The following is a 22913-nucleotide window of genomic DNA, read 5'->3' as shown; positions in this document are numbered from 1 at the left end:
TTTCCGAACGGGCTGCTTGCCCACACACGGCACTTTTTCGGCGGACTCCAGGTAGGCGGCGCCCGCGAAGCAGACGTCGCTGGCCCCGCCACCTGGTATGGACTTAAAGGGGAACCCCCACGGCGAAAAAATCGGCGTGGGGTTTCCCCCTAGGTCCACATCAGACCCTTGTCCGAGCACGCTACCCGACCGGCCAGGAAAGGGGGGGACGAGCGAGCGGCCCCCCCTCCTGAGCCGTACCAGGCCGCGTGCCCTCAACATTGGGGGTGCCTTGGGGAAGGGGGGGGCCGCGCGCCCCCCAACCCCAAAGCACCTTGTCCCCATGTTGATGAGGACAAGGGCCTCTTCCCGACAACCCTGGCCGTTGGCCCCCTTTAATACCTGCACCGTGATCATGCTCATTATGAGGGGCTCCCACAATCCCTGTGCTGTGCTGACTTCCTCCTGGGGCTGCTTATTATGAGGGGCTCCCACCATCCCTGTGCTATGCTGACTTCCTCCTGGGGCTGCTTACGGTGCAGGTGTCAGTGCTGTATATCGCGGTGCTGGTGTCAGTGCTTTATGTCACGCTGCTGATGTCAGTGCTCTCTATCACGGTGCTGGTGTCAGATCACTCTATCACGGTGCAGGTGTCATTGCTATATGTCACGCTGCTGATGTCAGTGCTCTCTATCACGGTGCTGGTGCTGGTGATCATCTCCTGCACCCTCTTCTTTGCCTACCCTCACCTTCCTTTGCCTCCATTGTCTCAAGATTCCTGAATTTTCTGAATTTCACATATAAAAAAAGAATGCTTGTAGTTGTCGATCCCAGATTCACCTCATACATGTGTTATGTCACGGTGCTGGTGTCAGATCACTCTATCACGGTGCAGGTGTCAGTGCTCTATATCACGGTGCTGGTGCTGGTGATCATCTCCTGCACCCTCTTCTTTGCCTACCCTCACCTTCCCTCGCCTCCATTGTCTCAAGATTCCTGAATTTTCAGAATTTCACATATAAAAAAAGAATGCTTGTAGTTGTCGATCCCAGATTCACCTCATACATGTGTTATGTCATTGGCCATGTGGTGGGACTATGTGTGCACAGCTAGTAATTATTTTGTGGCTGCAAATATGACCTGTAGGTCTGTAAAGTTCACCATCCCTGTGCTGTGCTGACTTCCTCCTGGGGCTGCTTATTATGAGGGGCTCCCACCATCCCTGTGCTATGCTGACTTCCTCCTGGGGCTGCTTACGGTGCAGGTGTCAGTGCTGTATATCACGGTGCTGGTGTCAGTGCTGTATATCACAGTGCTGGTGTCAGTGCTTTATGTCACGCTGCAGATGTCAGTGCTCTCTATCACGGTGCTGGTGTCAGATCACTCTATCATGGTGCAGGTGTCATTGCTGTATGTCACGCTGCTGATGTCAGTGCTCTCTATCATGGTGCTGGTGTCAGATCACTCTATCACAGTGCAGGTGTCATTGCTGTATGTCACGCTGCTAATGTCAGTGCTCTCTAGAGGTTGACCGAAAAAAAAAGGGCTAACTTGCATTTGAAAGACCTCTGCACAAATACCGCGTCACATAAAATATTGCAACAACCGCTATTTTATTCCCTAGGGTCTCTGCTAATATATAATTTTTGGGGCTTCTGAGTGATTTTCTAGCAGAAAATACAGGATTTTTACTTGTAAGCAACAAGTGTCAGAAAAGATTTAGTCTTTAAATGGTTAAACTGAGAACTTTGGAGTTCAGCCCATTGAAGAAGAAACATTGTATCACTTTGATCTTTTCTTGGAAGCCTGCCCAGAGAGGAGGAAAGTCCTTCACTGATGTCTTCAGGCAACTTACATTGACTTCTATTACAGAAGTCTTTTGCAAGTCATAATAAGCATAATGACTGAGTCGTCGTCGATTCGACGACAACTGATCCAAAATCCGTAAACAAAAGTTCGTATTCCGTAAAGAATTTGGACGCACGGCAATTCGTATTTCGGATCATCCCGAACGTACAAATTTTGGGAAATTCGTACGAATTTGAGATTCGTACGAAACGAATCGCACATGTCTAGTATGAGTTCTTGGCTGCATACAACGGACGATAGGTGTGGAAGCCAGCCCAGTGAGTAAGGGAGAGGGGAAAAGAGGTCACGAACACGGCGAGGTAAACAGGTTTGGGGGAAATTTTTCTTTCAGGGGCAATAGAGTGAGGAACTTTGGCCCCAATTTTGTTGGGTGGAAGTGGGGTGTTCATTCATAAACGGGTGCTATTGGAATTTTTCCAGTGGTTCTGGCTATGGAGCTGGGGTAAGGGTCATGCAGGAACCTGACACGGAGCTGAGTTGTGATTATGTGGGTGGGGTTTACGTGGTCAACCACATGTCCACATTGTCACAACTGGACATACGGCAGCTACGCTGTTTTGTGTTACGTTAGGTGCAGTTGAACATTTTCTATATGCTATTCATCTTGCAGGCATCGGAAACACGGGGGGGCTTACTTGCATCTATTTTCAGTGGGACAGGTTCATAGAGTTAGCCGGCCACAGAGGGGGAGGAGTTCCCTACTGGGGCTGGATATGGGAGATGGCATTGGAGTCACCACGGGAGGTAACAGGGCAGTCAGCCAGTGAGTCCACATGGGCGGCTTACGTGAAGGTATGAAAAGAAGGGTGGGTTGTTTGGTGCAGGAGTCTGAGGTCAAACATGGCTATGTGGGGGGTCAGGTTTTTGGTGGTACTGTGGTTCCAGGAACTTGGTAAACGGGGGTCGTGTCTGCCATTGAGTGGAAACTGGTGGATTTTTGGCTTTTGTTTAACCTGCTGTGCAGGGTGGTTTGAAAAAGGAGTTTGGGTTGGACAATAGAAAAAAAAAATGATCAAAGGGTTAGAGGGGTGGAGGTGCTGCTGTTTGTGTTACCAGGCTTCAGGGTAATAATAAAGAAAAAAAAAACTGGACAAAACGGTAAGGGAGCTTCTAGGGTTTGGAATAGATGGCATGGGGGGCAGTTAATGCCGCACAAGGCCTCGGAAGTATTGGCCGAGGTTCCAGTTCCGGTGGGTGTTCTGAAAATGCCACTGGGACGCAAGGTTGGATGGTGGAGAATACGCTTCATGCTCCTTCCGCATCTGGGAGGCTGTAGAAGCTGCCAGATGTGGGTTGGATGAGGCGGTGGTAAGGAGGAATGGTAGGTGGCAAGCAAAGAGATTCCGCACTTACCTATGCCTTCATGTGGTGGTGGGGAAAAAAAAAAGAGTGGGGGGGGGGGAGAGAGTTGGGTAGGCTGTACATACAAGCTGTGTTGTTTGTGGTGTGGGGTACATTGGTTTACTTTAAAGTTGGTGCTGCCTTTGTTTGGCGTTTTTTTCGTCCAGATGGAGGACTTTTACGCCTTGTCAGGATTTTCTTTATCTGTATGTTTGTTGGGGGGCCAGGAGAGCAGATGCGAAATCCGTTGGCAGGCAGTTGGGTAGCTAGAGGAGGGAGGCATGTGTTCACTGGCTAGGGGTATGTGGGTTGAGGTGGAGCAAGGTGATATCGGAAGTGGAACGTTAGGCGCGGCGTCATAGACCGCCGGTCATTTGGGTTATGCATGCAAGGGGTAATGCTTTTGGGTTCGGATGATCAGGGAGCTGATCTGGGACGTTAAATCAGATATTTTATGACTTCGTACGGTTGCCTTACACTCAGGTGGTGGGGAGGTTGTGGCTCAGAATAGGGGGCATGGTGATCAGGCAAGCAGAGGTGGAAACTAATGTGGGCCTGTAATCGAGGTTGTTGGAATACACCTCTACGTAGTGGGGATTGTTTTCTGGGCGCTGGGGCTGCAAGATGGGATCCAGCAGGCCCTGGGGGGTGTGGGGGTCATCCTTGCGGGCTGTGGCTGTGTTTTGTTGGTCGTTGACGGTGGCAGTAAACATATGTGATGGAAAGGGGTGGGGGGCTCATCGGTAGTATGTGCCCCACTGGTGTATTCCAGCGAAAGGTTAGCTGGAATACTGTAATGGTTGCACTGCGGGAAGGGGGTTGTCTCCGAGCTGATTACCCGCACGGAGGCCTATCCTGTGGAAAAAGGTCCCGCAGTGTATTGGTGGAATATGTGTTGGAGTTCGGGGGTGCCGTCAAAGACCAACAGACTGGAGTTAAACAAGCTATTACGGAGGTGATATTTTGGTATATATTTGATATTGGAGTTATTTATATGGTGTGAATAATAAATAGGCTGCTATGGCCATTTATACTCCAAAATTAAGGTGTAGTCTCATCATTTCAGAAGGGGAAGAAATGGGGATGTTGGAGTACACGTGGTATAGCAGTAAGAGGCAGGTTGGGTATCTCTGAACTACACTGGTCATGTATGTGACTGGCTGCACATTCGCCGCACATACTGTATGTGACTGGGTGCACATTCACCACACATACTGTATGTGACAGGCTGCACATACACCACACATACTGTATGTGACTGGCTACACATACTGTATGTGACTGGCTGCACATTCACCGCACATACTGTATGTGACTGGCTGCACATTCACTGCACATACTGTATGTGACTGGCTGCACATTCACCGCACATACTGTGTGTTTCTGGCTGCACATACTGTATGTTTCTGGCTGCACATACTGTATGTTTCTGCCTGCACATACTGTATGTGACTGGCTGCACATTCACCGCACACACTTTATGTGACTGGCTGCACATTCACCGCACATACTGTGTGTTTCTGGCTGCACATACTGTATGTTTCTGGCTGCACATACTGTATGTTTCTGCCTGCACATACTGTATGTGACTGGCTGCACAGTCACTGCATATACTGTATGTGACTGGCTGCACATTCACCACACATACTGTATGTGACTGGCTGCACATACTGTATGTTTCTGCCTGCACATACTGTATGTGACTGGCCGCACATACCATATGTGACTGGTTGCACATTCACTGCACATACTTTGTGACTGGCTGCACATACTGTATGTGACTGGCTGCACATACACGGCACATACTGTATGTGACTGGCTGCACATTCACCACACATGCTATGTGACTGGCTGCACATTCACATCACATACTGTATGTGACTGGCTGCACATTCATGGCACATACTGTATGTGACTGGCTGCACATTCACCACACATGCTATGTGACTGGCTGCACATTCACATCACATACTGTATGTGACTGGCTGCACATTCACCACACATGCTATGTGACTGGCTGCACATTCACATCACATACTGTATGTGACTGGCTGCACATACACAGATAAAAATGTTGTGTCTGTGAATCCGCAGCTGGATTATTGTAGTCTGCTGTTGCCACCTAGTGGATATGGGTTGATATTGCTGTGAAAGGAGAGACCCCCAGCACTCGCTTCCTCTTGACAATGTTAGTTCTCAGGCTGTCTGCCTTTGGTCCTCCAAGTCCCTGACCTGGAGTAAGCATGCAGATTAGAAGTTCTGCCTCCTCTGGTTGCACGCTGAAACACTGTTATATGTAATCATTATTAGCAATGCTGTACATTTCCAGCTGACATTAAAGGGGTTGTAAAACTTTTTCTTTTTTTTTTTAAATAACAATCATGTTATACTTTCCTCCTCTGTGCAAGATTTTTGCACAGAGTGGCCCCGATCCTTCTCTTCTGGGGTCCCCCAGCTGCGCTCCTGGCTCCTCCTCTTCTCGAGTGTCCCCACGGAGAGCTGTATTGCATGGCGCTCCTGAGTCCTGCTGCTGCGCCCATTGGCACAGACAGCAGGACTCGGCTCCCGTGTCACTGGATTTGATTGATGATGGCCATCTATCCAATGAGGACCCGAGACAGTGGCTGGAGCTGCTGTGCTGGTCCCCATCACTGGAACGATCAGGTTCAGGTAAGTAAAGGGGGGGGGGGGGGGCAGCTGCAGTACAGAAGTTTTTTTTTTACCTTAATGCATTAAGGTGAAAAACCTTGACTGTTTACAACCCCTTTAACCACTTCAGCCCTGGAAGATTTTACCCCCTTCCTGACCAGGCTATTTTTTGCAATATGGCAATGCGTTCGCTTTAACTGATAATTGCGCGGTCGTGCAATGCTGTATACAAATAAAATTGATGTCCTTTTTTTCCCCACAAATAGAACTTTGTTTTCGGTGGTATTTGATCACCTCTGTGGTTTTTATTTTTTGCTTTATAAACAAAAAAAAAGACTGACAGTTTTGAAAAAAAAACTCTATTTTTTTTCTTTCTGCTATAATAATTATCTAAAAAAAAAAAAATGTCTTCATCAATTTAGGCCAATATGTTTTCTGCTACATATTTTTGGTAAAAAAAATCCCAATAAGCGTGTATTGATTGGTTTGCACAAAAGTTATCACATCTACAAACTACGGGATTGATTTAGGGACTTTTATTTATTTATTTTTTTACTAGCATTGGTGGCGATTTTTAGCGGGTCTGCGACAATGGGGCAGACAAATCTGACCCTAAGTGACACTTTTTGGTGACCAGTGACACCAATACACTGATCGGTGCTAAAAAAAAATGCACTGATCACCATATAAATGGCACTGGCAGGGAAAGGGTTAACACTAGGGGACGATCAAGGGGTTAAATATGGTCCCTGGGAGGTGTTTCTAATTGACAGGGGAAGGTGTTACACTGGAGGAAAAGCGAGATCCTGATTCAGCTTAGCTGAAACAGGACCTCTCACTTTTCTCCCTGACAGATCAGCAGCGTGCTTTTTTTACATCAGCACACCGCTGATCCGTCTCTCCACAGAACGATCGGCGGGTCGTGGTGGCCGCCGGACCCGCTGATTGGCTCCCACTGTATCCAATCACAGCAGGAGCGGCGCGCCTCCTAAACCGTGTGCTCTAAATCACGTACAGTTACCACAGAGGTGATCAAATACCACCATACCTCCCAACTGTCCCTGATTTGGAGGGACTGTCCCTCATTTAGAGCAATGTCGCTCTGTCCCCCTTTCCTCCTTGCTTGTCCCTCATTTTGGTCTGATCTATATAGTTGTATATAAAATGCACTAATTATCTATATATAGCATTCTACAGAGCTAAACCTTTAATCCATATTCCAAATTGCTGCATTTGTAAATTCCAGATGCCAATATAAAAGAATAGTAGTGGAAAAAAGCACCCGTGGGTTTAGCCAATCTTTTTTTTTGTATAATTTTTCTTTAAAGGGGGCGTGTCCCATGCCTGCATATTTTTTCTAATGGGTGTCCCTCATTCCCTTCTCATAAAGTTGGGCAGTATAAATACCACCAAAAGAAAGCTCAATATATGGGGAAAAAAACTGACAAAAATATTGTGGGAAAAACCTTCCGAAGCTGAGGTGATTAAAGTAGTAGTAAACTCTGTTCTACCACTTGTACCTTATAGGCAAACCTATAGTAAGGTTTACCCATAGGTGCTATGAATATCTCCTAAACGTGCACAATTTAGGAGATATTCAGAATAGATGCAGCTGTTGATGTCACAGGCACATGTGCTCTGAAGGTCCAGCATACAGTGCTGGACCTTCAGAACCCGTGCCGTAAGTGGGCGGCTTCTGCTCTGCGCAGGAGGGACGTCATCGCACTCCCGGCCACTCATGTAGCCGGAGGATGCCAACTGGAAGGAAGACCGAGAGACGCCGGCCCTATATATATATATATATATATATATATATATCAGAAAATGTCAGGTAAAAGTGGAGGAATCATCAAGGGGGACAACTGGGACTCTGCAAATGTGGGGGGGGGGGGGCCTGGCAACCAGAGAGAATGCAGACACGATACAGGAGATGGTCAGATACTGCAGACATGGTACAGGAGATCAATGCAGCCTCACTGTGGCCGTCCATGCAGCCTCACTGTGGCCGTCCATGCAGCCTCACTGTGGCCGTCCATGCAGCCTCACTGTGGCCGTCCATGCAGCCTCGCTGTGGCCGTCCATGCAGCCTCGCTGTGGCTGTCCATGCAGCCTCACTGTGGCCGTCCATGCAGCCTCGCTGTGGCCGTCCATGCAGCCTCGCTGTGCCCGTCAATGCAGCCTCGCTGTGCCCGTCAATGCAGCCTCGCTGTGCTCGTCAATGCAGCCTCACTGTGCCCGTCATTGCCGTCTCACTGTGCCACTCAATGTAGCCTCACCGTGCCCATCATTGCCGCCTCACCGCGCCAATCCATGTAGCCTCACCATGCCAATCAATGCCCATCATTGGCGCCTCACCGTACCCAATATTGCAGCCTTACTGTGCCCCTCATTGCCGCCTCATGTGCCAATCAATGCAGCCTCACTGTGCCCATCTTTGCCGCCTCACCATGCCCATCATTGCCACCTCACCGTGCCAATCAATGTAGCATCACCATGCTCATCATTTCTGATTTACCGTGCCCATCATTGCAGCCTTACTTTGCCCATCATTGCCACCTTACCGTGCCAATTATTGCCGCCTCACCATGCCAATCAATGTAGCATCACTGTGCCCATCATTGCCACATCACTGTGCCAATCATTGCAGCCTTACTGTGCCCATCATTGCTGCCTCACAGTTAGTGTCAGTGGATTATGTACAGGCACATCGCGCATCTCACGCTGTATCGCGGAGCTCAGTGTGAAAGGTTCAGTCTCGCTCTGACAAAAGTCCCGCCTCTCTCCTAGACCAGCTCGTGTGATAGACAGAACACTGTGTCTATCACACGAGCTGGTCTAGAAGGGGGGCAGGACTTTTGTCACAGCGAGACTTCACACTGAGCTTTGTGACAAAGCGGCACTCTGCTTTGAGCTAGACTGCAGCCACAGCGTAGCTCAAAGTGGCCCCAGGGCAGGTAGCCTACCGGAAAATGTCCCGGAATCCCGGTAGGCCAGTCCGGCCCTGACAGCGTGGTGCTGCAGGGCTTTGTTCTAAGGTAAGTCTTGCATATTGTGCTAGTATGCAAGGCATACTAGCACATTATGACATTGCCTTGCGGGTTATTATTTTCCCCAACTGTGGTTTACTACCACTTTAAATAAATGATGATTTTAGATACATGTTGTGCCTTAAAAGTCCCATTAGTGTTTTTTCCTCCCTTTTTTCCCCCTTCCCCTGTTTTCTTTAAGTGTCTCTTATTATTTAATTACAAAATTAGGTTGAAAAAATATAATGGTTTATGTGTTATGATGAAAAAATATATACTGTATATAGGCCCAAAAATTTCTGAAATAACTCAATGAGAAAATATACAGAATTTTGGCCACTAGATGGAGCTGACAATCATAGAAAATAATCTATTATAGGAAATATGGACAAAACTCGTCCACCTTGTACGAATGGTGTGACGTTTATCATACTTATGTTTTATAAAAGACCCCATAGTGTATCCTGATCTTTATGGGAATGATACAAAGTGCCATGCAAGAGGATACCCTTTCCACTAGTAGTTTATATAAAAGCATCATAAATTCGGTCATCTAATAACTTTTCTCTACAAAAGCTCTGAATGATTCATGAAGGAAAGTCCATCACACTCGTTCAGACCATTTTTATCTTCTCTATCAGAGGACAGTCTGTTTCTTTCCGTCTTCTTCAGAATTACTTTGAGTGGAAAGTTTTTTAAACAAACATGGACAACAATATTATCTTAAAATGGAACTAAACTCTGTCAATCATCAAGCACTTCACCTGAGAAACAAAAACAAATTAAAAGTCGGAAGCTACAAATACTGTAGCTGCTGACTCTAAACTACTTCCCACCCGGCCAATGTACATAGACGGCCGGGCGGGCGCGCTCTCCTTCTGAGTGGACGTCCAGGACCGACTATGGTGCCCGGCGAGTGTGCACCATGAGCCGAGCAGACGTGACGGACGGTGAGGACACTAACTTACTATCCATAGTAAAAAAGGGGGGGGGGGAGAGGAGGATGTTACTAGAAGCCCCAAGAAGCAGAAGCCATGCAGGGGACAGAGAGACTTATGTGCTCTGTCCACCATCCATCATATTACTTCTCCAGGCCACATCAGTGTGCTGTGTCCTCCTCTTGTGCCCCTTTCACCTTTCCACAGGTCAGAGCAGCACAGCTCTGCCCTGACCTGTGGAGAGGTGAAAGGGGCACAAGAGGAGGACACAGCACACTGATGATGTGGACTGGAGAAGTAATATGACGGTGGACAGAGAAGGAAGCTACTGTGAGGGAGTGAGGAGGACACTATCATGTCTGCAGCTTCTGTCCACCTCCTGTAGTATGTCCGCAGTCTCTGTCCTCCTCTTGTATCATGTCCACAGCCTCTGTCCACCTCCTGTAGTATGTCCGCAGTCTCTGTCCTCCTCCTGCATCATGTCTGCAGCCTCTGTCCACCTCCTGTAGTATGTCCACAGTCTCTGTCCTCCTCCTGTAGTATGTCCGCAGCCTCTGTCCTCCTCCTGTAGTATGTCCGCAGCCTCTGTCCTCCTCCTGTAGTATGTCCGCAGCCTCTGTCCACCTCCTGTAGTATGTCCGCAGCCTCTGTCCACCTCCTGTAGTATGTCCGCAGCCTCTGTCCACCTCCTGTAGTATGTCCGCAGCCTCTGTCCACCTCCTGTATCATGTCTGCAGTCTCTGTCCACCTCCTGTAGTATGTCCGCATTCTCTGTCCACCTCCTGTAGTATGTCCGCAGTCTCTGTCCACCTCCTGTAGTATGTCCGCATTCTCTGTCCACCTCCTGTAGTATGTCTGCAGTCTCTGTCCACCTCCTGTAGTATGTCCGCAGCCTCTGTCCACCTCCTGCATCATGTCTGCAGCCTCTGATCATCTGTTGTCTTTTTTCATGTCTGCAGTCTCTGATGGGATCCTAAAAAGGGGTCAAGAGTGGGAGCGCCGCCGGAATGGGGGTTACAGAAAGAGAGACTGTGTGGACTGAGGAGGGGAGACTATTGAATAAAACTGGAGCCGTCTGACTGAGCCCTGCATGGTGCACCTGAGGTCAGTGACAGCGTCGCCAGGCCAGTCTGAGGGGGGGGGGTCACTGTTGTAAGGGGGGAGTGAATACAATAATGTAAGGGGGCACTGATATAAAGGTTCCCCCTTTACCTTAGTGTATTCACTCTGCGGAAGGTGGTCTCAGGTCACCATCCTGCAGACTCTGATGTAAGGGAGAAGTCTGCGCTGGCTGGGTTATAGTATCCTGACCTTCGCGTAAATTGAGAAATATGTTTTTTGACTTTTGTTTAACTTGAACACATTGCTAATAGCATTAACTATGTGTTTATAGTTCATATATTGATATTTACACTGTTTAGCACTAAAAACAGTCATTTTAGGTACTTTTTTTGCAGTGTCAGTAAAGAATGTGGATCCGTCAGTACATTTCATGATTTTTTGCCAGTAAAAAATTGGTGCTGTTTGTAAATTTTGCCGTTCTTCTAAAAAATTTCCCTTCGGCGAGTTGGCAACACTGCGGACACAGAGCATCGCCGATCGGCAGGAGGGCTCTGTGATTGGTCCTCCTGATCACATGACGGCCATGTATAATCACAGCCATCATGTGATGTAAACACAGAGCCGGTTGCTAGGCAATCATCTCTCCTCTCCTCACACAGAAGTAGTCAGTGAGGAGAGAAGAGCGGATCGCTGCGGGCGGCTGGTGATCAGTGAGTATGAGCTGTTTTTTTACAGCTTTTTACGCACTGATCACCAACCTAGTGTCCTCACACAATGTCTCCAAAACACATGTGCCAAAAAACACATGTCCCCCACATATGTCCCACTAAAATCATGTCCTAATGATTATCTGCACACAAATGTCTGTGATCACCTGCGCACATCTGTACATGATCATTTGCGTACATCTGTCCGTGATCCCACAAACCAATTATTATGCACTTAATGGTAATTTTTTTTACCAAAAACATGTAGCAGAATAATTTTTGGCTTAAATATATGGTAAAGTTCGATTTTATTTGATTTCTTTTAAAATAGAAATAAGAAAATATTGTTTTTTTTTTCCAAATTTCTGCTCTTTTCTTTGCTTATATCGCAAAAAATAAAAAAACGGAGGTGTGAATAAATACGACCAAAAGAAAGCTCTATTTGTGTGAACAACATAATAACATTTTTATATGGGTACAGTGTAGCATGACCGCGTAATTGTCCTTGAAAGTGCCACCAAAAGAAAGCTCTATTTGTGCAAAAAACATGATAAAAATTGAATTTGGGTATAGTGTAGGATGACCGCGCAATTGTCATTGAAAGTGCGAGAGCGCTGAAAGCTGAACATTGGTCTGGGAAGGAAGGGGGCGGAAGTACCCGGTATTGATGTGGTTAAAGAATATGATAATATATACATAGCATAACATGCTATGAAGAAGGCTTTAACCTGAAAAGCGTTAGCACCTGTCATGGTGAAAGAAGCTTTGTCTGCCCGCTTTTTTTCAAATACCTCAATTGACTTTTAAAGAAGGACACTTTCCTGTCCAAGGATCCAGCGCCATCCTAACCCGGGTCAGTTCTTCACTTCTTCACTAGTTTTTGGTCCCTGGCCAGAGACTCCTTGTGGCTTTACCAACAGCTGCCCGCTGTGCGTGGGTTTGTGGGTAGCTGTCTGTGACTCCTTGCGGCTTCCCTGCTGGCCACCCACTGCGCATGTACGAGCCACGCTTTGTGAATGGTCCCAAAGCCTTCTGGGACCTGTGACGCTGCAGGCAGGGAGGGAGTTGGGGGGGAGAACTTCCAGTGGATCCGCCACGGTGATCCGACCGGAAGTGGGAGCGGGTACCTGTCAAAACCAGGTACCCGATCCCATCCCCCTCCCCCAAAAAAATGTCCAAAGGAAGAAGAGGTGGGGGAATGCAGAAAATCAGTACTTACCTTTCTGGGTAAAGTTTTGCTTTAACTAATTTTAATCCTTATCCTGCTAGCCTTAAGCTGGCCATAGATGGGTAGAATTAAAGGGGCCCAAATCAACGTTCATTTTTTACTTCAGTAAGGAGAAAGTTCGAGAGGAGCAGGATGGAAAATGTTTCTCAAAGGAACTGATTTTTAACAGTGCATGTGATTTTCATTCAGGTAAAGTCCATTCATTCCAAAATCCAATGTTAAAAGAAAATACAATCTTTCAAGTGACAAACAAATGTTTTGATTATTTGCATATGAATTTTACTAACACTTTTCCTAAGAATTTTTGTGTAAAATACTATCCATCAATGTCCAGATAGGAAAGTATATTATATTTTGTCACCTCCTCCCATGTTCGCCTCCAGGATTTCTCCAGAGCTTCTCCCATCCTTTGGAACTCCCTACCCCAATCTGTACGACTGTCCCCTAATCTATCCATCTTTAGGCGATCCCTGAACACCCTTCTCTTAATAGAAGCCTATCCTGCTTCTAACTAACACTGTTCTACTCCCTCCATTAGCTCATCCCCTCACAGCTATTACCTTTTGAATCAATTGATCCATTTTAGATTGTAAGTCTAACGAGCAGGGCCCTCTGATTCCTCTTGTACCAAATTGTAATGTAACTGTAATGTCTGCCCTCATGTTGTAAAGCACTGAGCAAACTGTTGGCGTATATAAAACCTGTATAATAATAATATTTACTTGTAAAAAAATTTTTTTTGCATTTCTTCAGATGCTATCTGGTTTCTGGCCTAGGCCAACATTATGTCATAAATCCCAGGAGTCTCATACCCCTCATACTTGTTTACCCCTATCTCTCAGTGAAAATTAATTATTCTTTGAGACTATTTAGTTTTTATGTTTTTGGTTTTAGATATCTTCCATGGTTTATGCTCCTGATAAGTTGCTATAGGGCTGTGAAACGCGTCGAGCCTTACACTTATACCATCATCTTACCATGGATCAACCCATATTTCTCACGGCTCTACCCATGCCTATAAATACTCATTATATGAATTATGAGTATTATATTATATGATTTTTTATTTATTTTTTCTCCTTGAGTGTCATGAACCAGATGTGACCAGAACTGTGTGACTGCGACAAGTGAACCAGACACAAATAAGTGAAGGTAAATTTATTAAGCAAACGCATATAAATGTGAACAGACCACCAATACAAACTAAGTGAACAAACTAACAACCAAACAGTGCAGATAAGCAAGTAAACCAGTATAATGTAACAAAAGGGAGACCCAGAATCGTAGTCAAGCCAGGCCGGGGTCATAAATAGGAGGTAAGCAGAATAGGGGGACAAGGAGAGAGGGAACAGGTACAAGAGGCAGGATACAGGAAACAGGGATCAGGTAACAGGTAACAGGTAACAGGTAACAAACAAGCTGCAGGTCAGGGCTCAAGGACAATACCAAGGCGAAGTGTATATGAACTTGCCGGGTATTTATAATGGCTGCTGTCAGTCATGTGACGCCTGACTGCAGAGGGCAATACCTGCTCCATACTGCCAGGATCCCTCCGCTGGTGGACACCAGTACTGCGGACCAAAGATGACATAATTTCAGCAGGAGACACCTGCTGGTGGATCGCAGTACTGCATGCCAAATGATTGATATTACCAGCGGAGGGAACCTTTCCTGACAGTACCCCCCCTCAAAGGAGCGACCTCCGGACGCTCCAACTAGCAGTTGCTGGGGAAAGTCCACTGCGTCAAGCTGGGCTATGGGCAAAGTCACATTAGGTTGGGTAACAGACACTTCAAGCAGGGCAGCAGACAGAACCACATCGGGCCGGGAAGCTGGCACGTCAGGCTGGAAGGCGGGCAGCGGCACGTCAGGCTGGAAGGCGGGCAGCGGCACGTCAGGCTGGAAGGCGGGCAGCGGCACGTCAGGCTGGAAGGCGGGCAGCGGCACGTCAGGCTGGAAGGCGGGCAGCGGCACGTCAAGCTGGAAGGCGGGCAGCGGCACGTCAAGCTGGAAGGCAGGCACATCAGGCTGGACAGCAGGCACATCAGACTGGAAGGCATCGGACTGCAAGGCCGGGACATCAGACTGGAAGGCGTCGGACTGCAAGGCCGGGACATCAGACTGGAAGGCGTCGGACTGCAAGGCCGGGACATCAGACTGGAAGGCGTCGGACTGCAAGGCCGGGACATCAGACTGGAAGGCGTCGGACTGCAAGGCCGGGACATCAGACTGGAAGGCGTCGGACTGCGAGGCCGGGACATCAGACTGGAAGGCGTCGGACTGCGAGGCCGGGACATCAGACTGGAAGGAATCAGACTGCGAGGCCGGGACATCAGACTGGAAAGAATCAGACTGCGAGGCCGGGACATCAGACTGGAAGGCATCGGACTGCAAGGCCGGAACATCAGACTGGAAGGCATCAGACTGCAAGGCCGGAACATCAGACTGGAAGGCATCAGACTGCAAGGCCGGAACATCAGACTGGAAGGCATCAGACTGCAAGGCCGGGACATCAGACTGGAAGGCATCAGACTGCAAGGCCGGGACATCAGACTGGAAGGCATCAGACTGCAAGGCCGGGGCATCAGACTGGAAGGCCGGGGCATCAGACTGGAAGGCCGGGGCATCAGACTGGAAGGCCGGGGCATCAGACTGGAAGGCCGGGGCATCAGACTGGAAGGCATCAGACTGGAAGGCCGGGGCATCAGACTGGAAGGCATCAGACTGGAAGGCCGGGGCATCAGACTGGAAGGCATCAGACTGGAAGGCCGGGGCATCAGACTGGAAGGCATCAGACTGGAAGGCCGGGGCATCAGACTGGAAGGCATCAGACTGGAAGGCCGGGGCATCAGACTGGAAGGCATCGGACTGGAAGGCCGGGGCATCAGACTGGAAGGCATCGGACTGGAAGGCCGGGGCATCAGACTGGAAGGCATCGGACTGCAAGGCCGGAACATCAGACTGGAAGGCATCAGACTGCAAGGCCGGAACATCAGACTGGAAGGCATCAGACTGCAAGGCCGGAACATCAGACTGGAAGGCATCAGACTGGAAGCCCGGAACATCAGACTGGAAGGCATAAGACTGCAAGGCCGGGACATCAGACTGCAAGACATCAGACTGCAAGACATCAGACTGGAAGGCCGGGACATCAGACTGCAAGACATCAGACTGGAAGGCCGGGACATCGGACTGCAAGACATCAGACTGGAAGGCCGGGACATCGGACTGCAAGACATCAGACTGCAAGACATCAGACTGGAAGGCCGGGACATCAGACTGCAAGACATCAGACTGGAAGGCCGGGACATCAGACTGCAAGACATCAGACTGGAAGGCCGGGACATCAGACTGCAAGACATCAGACTGGAAGGCCGGGACATCAGACTGCAAGATATCAGACTGGAAGGCCGAGACATCGGACTGCAAGACGTCAGACTGGAAGGCCGAGACATCAGACTGCAAGACGTCAGACTGGAAGGCCGAGACATCAGACTGCAAGACGTCAGACTGGAAGGCCGGGACATCAGACTGCAAGACGTCAGGCTGGAAGGCGTCTGGCTGGAAGGCCGGGACATCAGGCTGGAAGGCGTCTGGCTGGAAGGCCGGGACATCAGGCTGGAAGGCGTCTGGCTGGAAGGCCGGGACATCAGGCTGGAAGGCGTCTGGCTGGAAGGCCGGGACATCAGGCTGGAAGGCGTCTGGCTGGAAGGCCGGGACATCAGGCTGGAAGGGGTCTGGCTGGAAGGCCGGGACATCAGGCTGGAAGGCGTCTGGCTGGAAGGCCGGGACATCAGGCTGGAAGGCGTCTGGCTGGAAGGCCGGGACATCAGGCTGGAAGGCGTCTGGCTGGAAGGCCGGGACATCAGGCTGGAAGGCGTCTGGCTGGAAGGCCGGGACATCAGGCTGGAAGGCGTCTGGCTGGAAGGCCGGGACATCAGGCTGGAAGGCGTCTGGCTGGAAGGCCGGGACATCAGGCTGGAAGGCGTCTGGCTGGAAGGCCGGGACATCAGGCTGGAAGGCGTCTGGCTGGAAGGCCGGGACATCAGGCTGGAAGGCGTCTGGCTGGAAGGCCGGGACATCAGGCTGGAAGGCGTCTGGCTGGAAGGCCGGGACATCAGGCTGGAAGGCGTCTGGCTGGAAGGCCGGGACATCAGGCTGGAAGGGGTCTGGCTGGAAGGCCGGGACATCAGGCTGGAAGGCGTCTGGCTGGAAGGCCGGGACATCAGGCTGGAAGGCCGGGACATCAGGCTGGAAGGCGTCAGGCTGGAACTCTGGCTCTGGCACTCCGGGCTGGAGCTCTGGCTCTGGCACTCCGGGCTGGAGCTCTGGCTCTGGCACTCCGGGCTGGAGCTCTGGCTCTGGCACTCCGGGCTGGGACAGATTGGTAGGTGTGGAGGCAGGTTGGGTTAATGGTAAGACCATTTTGGTTGGGAAAAACTTTCGTTTTTTCTTTGGCTTAGCCACTGAAGCTCTGTAGGTGACTACAGGACTGTAAATAAGGGGTGCAGCAGACTGGAAAGGAGGATTGTGATATGGCAGAGAAGAGGTACCAGTAGCTGGGGAAAGAACTTGTGGGTTTGTAGACAGCGGAGAGGAAGCAGGTGGGTTGAATGCAGGATAAGTACAGGGAGTAGAGACTGGATAGGAGTATTTGGTTGGGAGCAGCGTGTACTGGGCTGCAACTGAGGCTGACATGGCTGGTGGGGAAACATACTTTTGGGTAGGCTCATACCTGATGGCAGAGGTGGATTGTTTGGCTGGGGCTGATTGCACCATGTCAGACCATGCTGAAAGTATGGGTTGTACAAACTGAAGTTTTAAGCCTCCCTGTCTAACCAAAGACTGAGCAGATACAATGCACTCAGCAATCACCTGTGGGGAACAGGCTGAGTAGTGTTCACAAAAATCAGAAGGATCATCTTCAAAAAGCCATACTAAAGATACAACCTGATTCATATCAAAAGGAGGAGAGAAATCATCACGGCCATCTGGGATACAGGGCAGGGCTAGCTCAGTACAGATCTTTATCAAAGACTGCACCTCCTCAAACAATGTATAACCCTGATCGACCAGGGAGTGAGCCAAACGCATAGCTGCAAACAACTGGTCACTAGACCATTCTTTCAAAACCTGGCGGCAATAATCACCACTCTCAGATGCCAACAGAGAAAAATAAATGATCTCATCAGCATTCATGTTTGCAACCAAACTAAAGCAAATGGTTCCCCTGTGCAGCCACTTCTGGTCAGGAATGGCCTTGGTATTCTGTCATGAACCAGATGTGACCAGAACTGTGTGACTGCGACAAGTGAACCAGACACAAATAAGTGAAGGTAAATTTATTAAGCAAACCCATATAAATGTGAACACACCACCAATACAAACTAAGTGAACAAACTAACAACCAAACAGTGCAGATAAGCAAGTAAACCAGTATAATGTAACAAAAGGGAGAACCAGAATCGTAGTCAAGCCAGGCCGGGGTCATAAATAGGAGGTAAGCAGAATAAGGGGACAAGGAGAGAGGGAACAGGTACAAGAGGCAGGATACAGGAAACAGGTATCAGGTATCAGGTATCAGGTATCAGGTATCAGGTATCAGGTATCAGGTATCAGGTATCAGGTATCAGGTATCAGGTATCAGGTATCAGGTATCAGGTATCAGGTATCAAACAAGCTGCAGGTCAGGGCTCAAGGACAATACCAAGGCGAAGTGTATATGAACTTGCCGGGTATTTATAATGGCTGCTGTCAGTCATGTGACGCCTGACTGCAGAGGGCAATACCTGCTCCATACTGCCAGGATCCCTCCGCTGGTGGACACCAGTACTGCGGACCAAAGATGACATAATTTCAGCAGGAGACACCTGCTGGTGGATCGCAGTACTGCATGCCAAATGATTGATATTACCAGCGGAGGGAACCTTTCCTGACATTGAGATATATTTAGCATCAACTTTACCTTAACCATGTTTATAAAATGTATTTGTTTGTTCCATCAATACTGTATGATTGTTTAAAGGTTTGCGGATTTTACCATGTAATTTATGTTGTAAATGATCAAATGCTTTTGGAGGTTATATACCCGTTTCGTTTTTTGTGTAGATTATACAATATGAATAAACTGTCTTTCCCAGTCACTTGACTTCCTTCTGTGCTGCTGCATGCTTCATATAAAGTCCCGCCACTTGCTCTCAAATTTTAATCAAAGATAGGGATGGATGCGGTTACCCCTTTGGTTCCCGCCTCATTTAAAGTCCCAAAACCTTTTTCTCATTTATAAACATCCCAGGAGTCGTTGTGAACTTCATTTTTTTTCCTTCATCTGGAGCTTTCTCAGCTAAGCACACCCTTCTATCTGCATGCCTGAGCTAAGGCCAAATGGATTCCAGGAAGTAAATGCAGCATGAATCATCTGCCCCTACGAAAGATGGTCACAACCATAAATGCTAGTGGGGTGTTTATCTCAGTGAAATAAGGCAATATGGATGGATGGGGTAGTTTGCTTTGAATGTAAAAAAAATGAAATAAACAGTGTTTGCAGTTTGTGGTGATCAGATATAATTAAGATCCACCTTATCAGAGAACTGAATCTTTGTTACCATGTCAGAGTGGGAGAAATGGGACCAATCCTTGTAAGGACCCTTTATATACTGATTGGTCTTATGCCGCGTACACACGACCGGACTTTTCGACAGCAAAGGTCCAATGGAACAAATCCATCGGACAGTTTGATCGTGTGTAGGCTCCATCGGACCTTTGCTGTCCAAAGATCTGACGAACTTTAGAAATAGAACGTTTCAAATTTTTCCGCCGGACCCAGTTCCTATCGAGAAATCTGTTCGTCTGTATGCTAGTCCAATGGACAAAAACCGAAGCTAGGGCAGCTATTGGCTACTGGCTATGAACTTCCTTATTCTAGTCTGGTCGTACGTCATCATGTTTGAATCCGTCGGACTTTGGTGTGATAATGTGTGGCCAAGTCCGTTCGTTCAGAAAGTCAGTCGAGAAGACTGTCGGACCTAGTCCGTCAAAAAGTCCGGTCGTGTGTACGTGGCATTAGTGAAAAACAATGTTTCCCCACCAAGACATCACGAACCAGATTTTATAAAGAACATCATCCATTGGAATTCCATTATATCTATAGAGAAGTTGTGCAAAGTTTCCACTGTCTCATTTATCCTGTCTTGGTATATCTAGGCTTATTCTGTTGAAGACATTTCACTGCTTGTCCAAGTGTCTTCCTCAGTTCATATGAGTGTTATGCCGCGTACACATGACCGGACTTTCCGGCAGACTAGGTCCGACAGAATCAGTCCGTCAGACAATCCGATCATGTGTGGGCTAATCCGATTGTTTAAAAAAAAAAAAAAAAAAAAACTGATGGACCTAGAAATAGAACATGTTTCAAATCTGTCCGATGGACTCAATTCCTATTAGGAAAACCGTTCACCTGTGTGCTGGTCCGACGGACCAAAAACGACGCAATGGAAGCTATTGGCTACTGGCTATTGAACTTCCTTTTTTAGTCCCATCTTATATCATCACGTTCCTTTTCGAACTGACTTATGCAGGCCATACATGGTTGAATTTCAGACAAATTTTGTTTTTCTTGTGATCCGATGGTGCTACCATTGATTTTCGAAATTCGGCCGACCAAGCCTTCAATTTCACCTCATGTTGCTACAGAAAAGAATTTTCATGGCGGGGAATCCTCTTTTCTCTCCGTAAATTTTATTTTCTTGCACATGCGCATTTTTATTTTGAAAATGCACGATTCTCCCATCATTGATTAGAAAATCGTTCGTTTTTCAAAACATTTCCAACATGTTCCGATTCCTCAAATTTGATTGGCGCACGAAAATCGGCTGTTGCTGAAGCCCAGGCTAATGGTGCGAAATTCGTACGAAAATTCTTAGATATGATTTTCTGAAGAAAAATGATTTTGAAATTCGAACAATTTTTTGGCCGGCATTAGTCCGTTCGTGTGTGGCCAAGCCCGTTTGTTCGGAAAGGTCTGTCGGAACACCGCCGAAAGTCAGTCGGGAAGACCATCGGACCTAGTCTGCAGGAAAGTCTGGTAGTGTGAACGTGACATTAGAGACACTCCCCAGCATTTATACCATGTGGGGAACTGTGAACTTCATCCAGTCACCATGGTGTCATGGAAAATGTCAGTGCTGATGGACCAAGAACACGATGGACATTTCTCTATTCCTCCTACTGACACTAACAATGGGGCTTTATTCCTCCCACAGACAGCAATGATGAGGCATTATTCCTCCAAATAAAACAAAGACAATTCCATAGCTCAACTCACCAACCAGTCTGCTGACCAACCAAATTAACCTGTCTAACCATCTGTTAAAAGCAGGGGTTTAGTTAGCACACATTTTCAAATGCATGTGAAAGCTGCAAGGCCCCGTCACTGCACCCTGCGTTGCTTGCTGTCCTAACACTACAAATTTATAAGTGTCTCCATGGGCTCCTCACTATGAAGGCCAGTTATAGGTGTGGGCAGTGGCCAGTTTTTTGTTTTGTTGTTTGGGGAACTATTTCTCCCACTGTCACCAAAGATGGGACACTATTGCTCCAATTGACACCAATGGTGGGGAACAGTTCCTCCAACTGACACGAATGGCAGGACACTATTCCTCCAACTGACATGAATGGTGGGACATTATTCCTCCAACTGACACCAATGGTGGGACGCTATTCCTCCCACAGACACCAAGGATAGGGCAATATTCCTCCCACAGACACCAATGATGGGGCACTATTCCTCCGACTGACACCAATGATGCGGCACTAGTAATTCCCCTAATACCCACAATGGGGCATTTTCTACTAAACTGGCCATGGTCCAGCCCCCCTACAATCTGAAGCACAGTAAACTAGCCCTTTATTTAAAAAGTTTGGAGACCCCAACTTAGACAAAGCCTAATAAGGCTACATTCATATGGGTGCATGTGGGGCCAAGGGCAGCTACTAGCAAAAATTACAAGATTCTTGCTATGGTACTTAATGCTACCTGCACACTCTATGGCTACTCCGTAAAAATCAATGGCCAGCACAGCTGCTGTTCATGGGTAACTGCTCATCTGAGCAGTTACAAGGAAATAGAGACTCCAGCCAACCCTGAATGAAGCCGGTATGTGTCCTGGATTGGCTTTTCTGCAGAGTTTTGGCCACAGTTAATCAGCTAGTTTTATTGCGGACATTGTACAGAGTGTTCCTGCGTCTAGAGTCAGCGTTTAGCCACCTCTGAACACATCAAACAATTCGCCTCTGGGAATGTAGCCTTAGACATTTTACTATGTTACAGACTCACCAGCTATTTTTTTTGGACCAGCGGAGTGGAAAGCGCAATCCAGGATTGGCACCAATGGATGAAAATATGCTCTCCTGGCAGATCCCAATGATAAAAGTAATACTTATTCTGTCAGTTGGGTGGGTGGAGCTTAAAGCTGACCTCTGGGTATAATCTCAATTGCATACATAGGTACACTGGTCCAGCCTGGCCCCATGTAAGTAAGTATGTGTATCTCTTTCTTGAGGGGCTGCTGACAATCACTCCAGTAGTCGGCACTCACTCAGCATTACCACCATTCACCAAACTTTTTTTATGAATACAAGGCATTCTTTGGACAAGGTGAAGAGGAGGAGGAGTAACGTCATGATGACCACCTCATCTAATGAGAAGACACCTTATATTCATTGACAAAAATCCAAGGCGTTCTTTGAATGTGACGGCGCTGAGCAAGTGACCCCCTGTGGCCAATTAGCAGAGGGTGAGCCACTCACACAGAACTCAATCAGGACCCGGAAGTTTGTGACTCCCACAGTAGTAGTGCCAACTACTGCAGTGATTTGCAACTTCCCCAGTTGCCCATCAGGAATGGTATATCCCCCATCAAATCATTCTCTGCAGCTATTACCTTTTGTACCACCACCCCCTCCCTTTAGAATGTAGGCTCTATGAACAGGGCCCTCCTGTACCTTTTGTATTGTACTGTAATTGTGTTGTCCCCCCTATACATTGTAAAGCGCTGCGTAAACTGTTGGCGCTATATAAATCGTAAATAATAATAATAATAATATGCATACAACT

Source organism: Lithobates pipiens, unplaced genomic scaffold (assembly GCF_037356315.1).
Source record: "Lithobates pipiens isolate NorthernLeopardFrog02 unplaced genomic scaffold, aLitPip1_a1.2 Scaffold_25, whole genome shotgun sequence".
NCBI lineage: Eukaryota > Metazoa > Chordata > Amphibia > Anura > Ranidae > Lithobates > Lithobates pipiens.
This window is presented reverse-complemented; position numbering follows the sequence as displayed.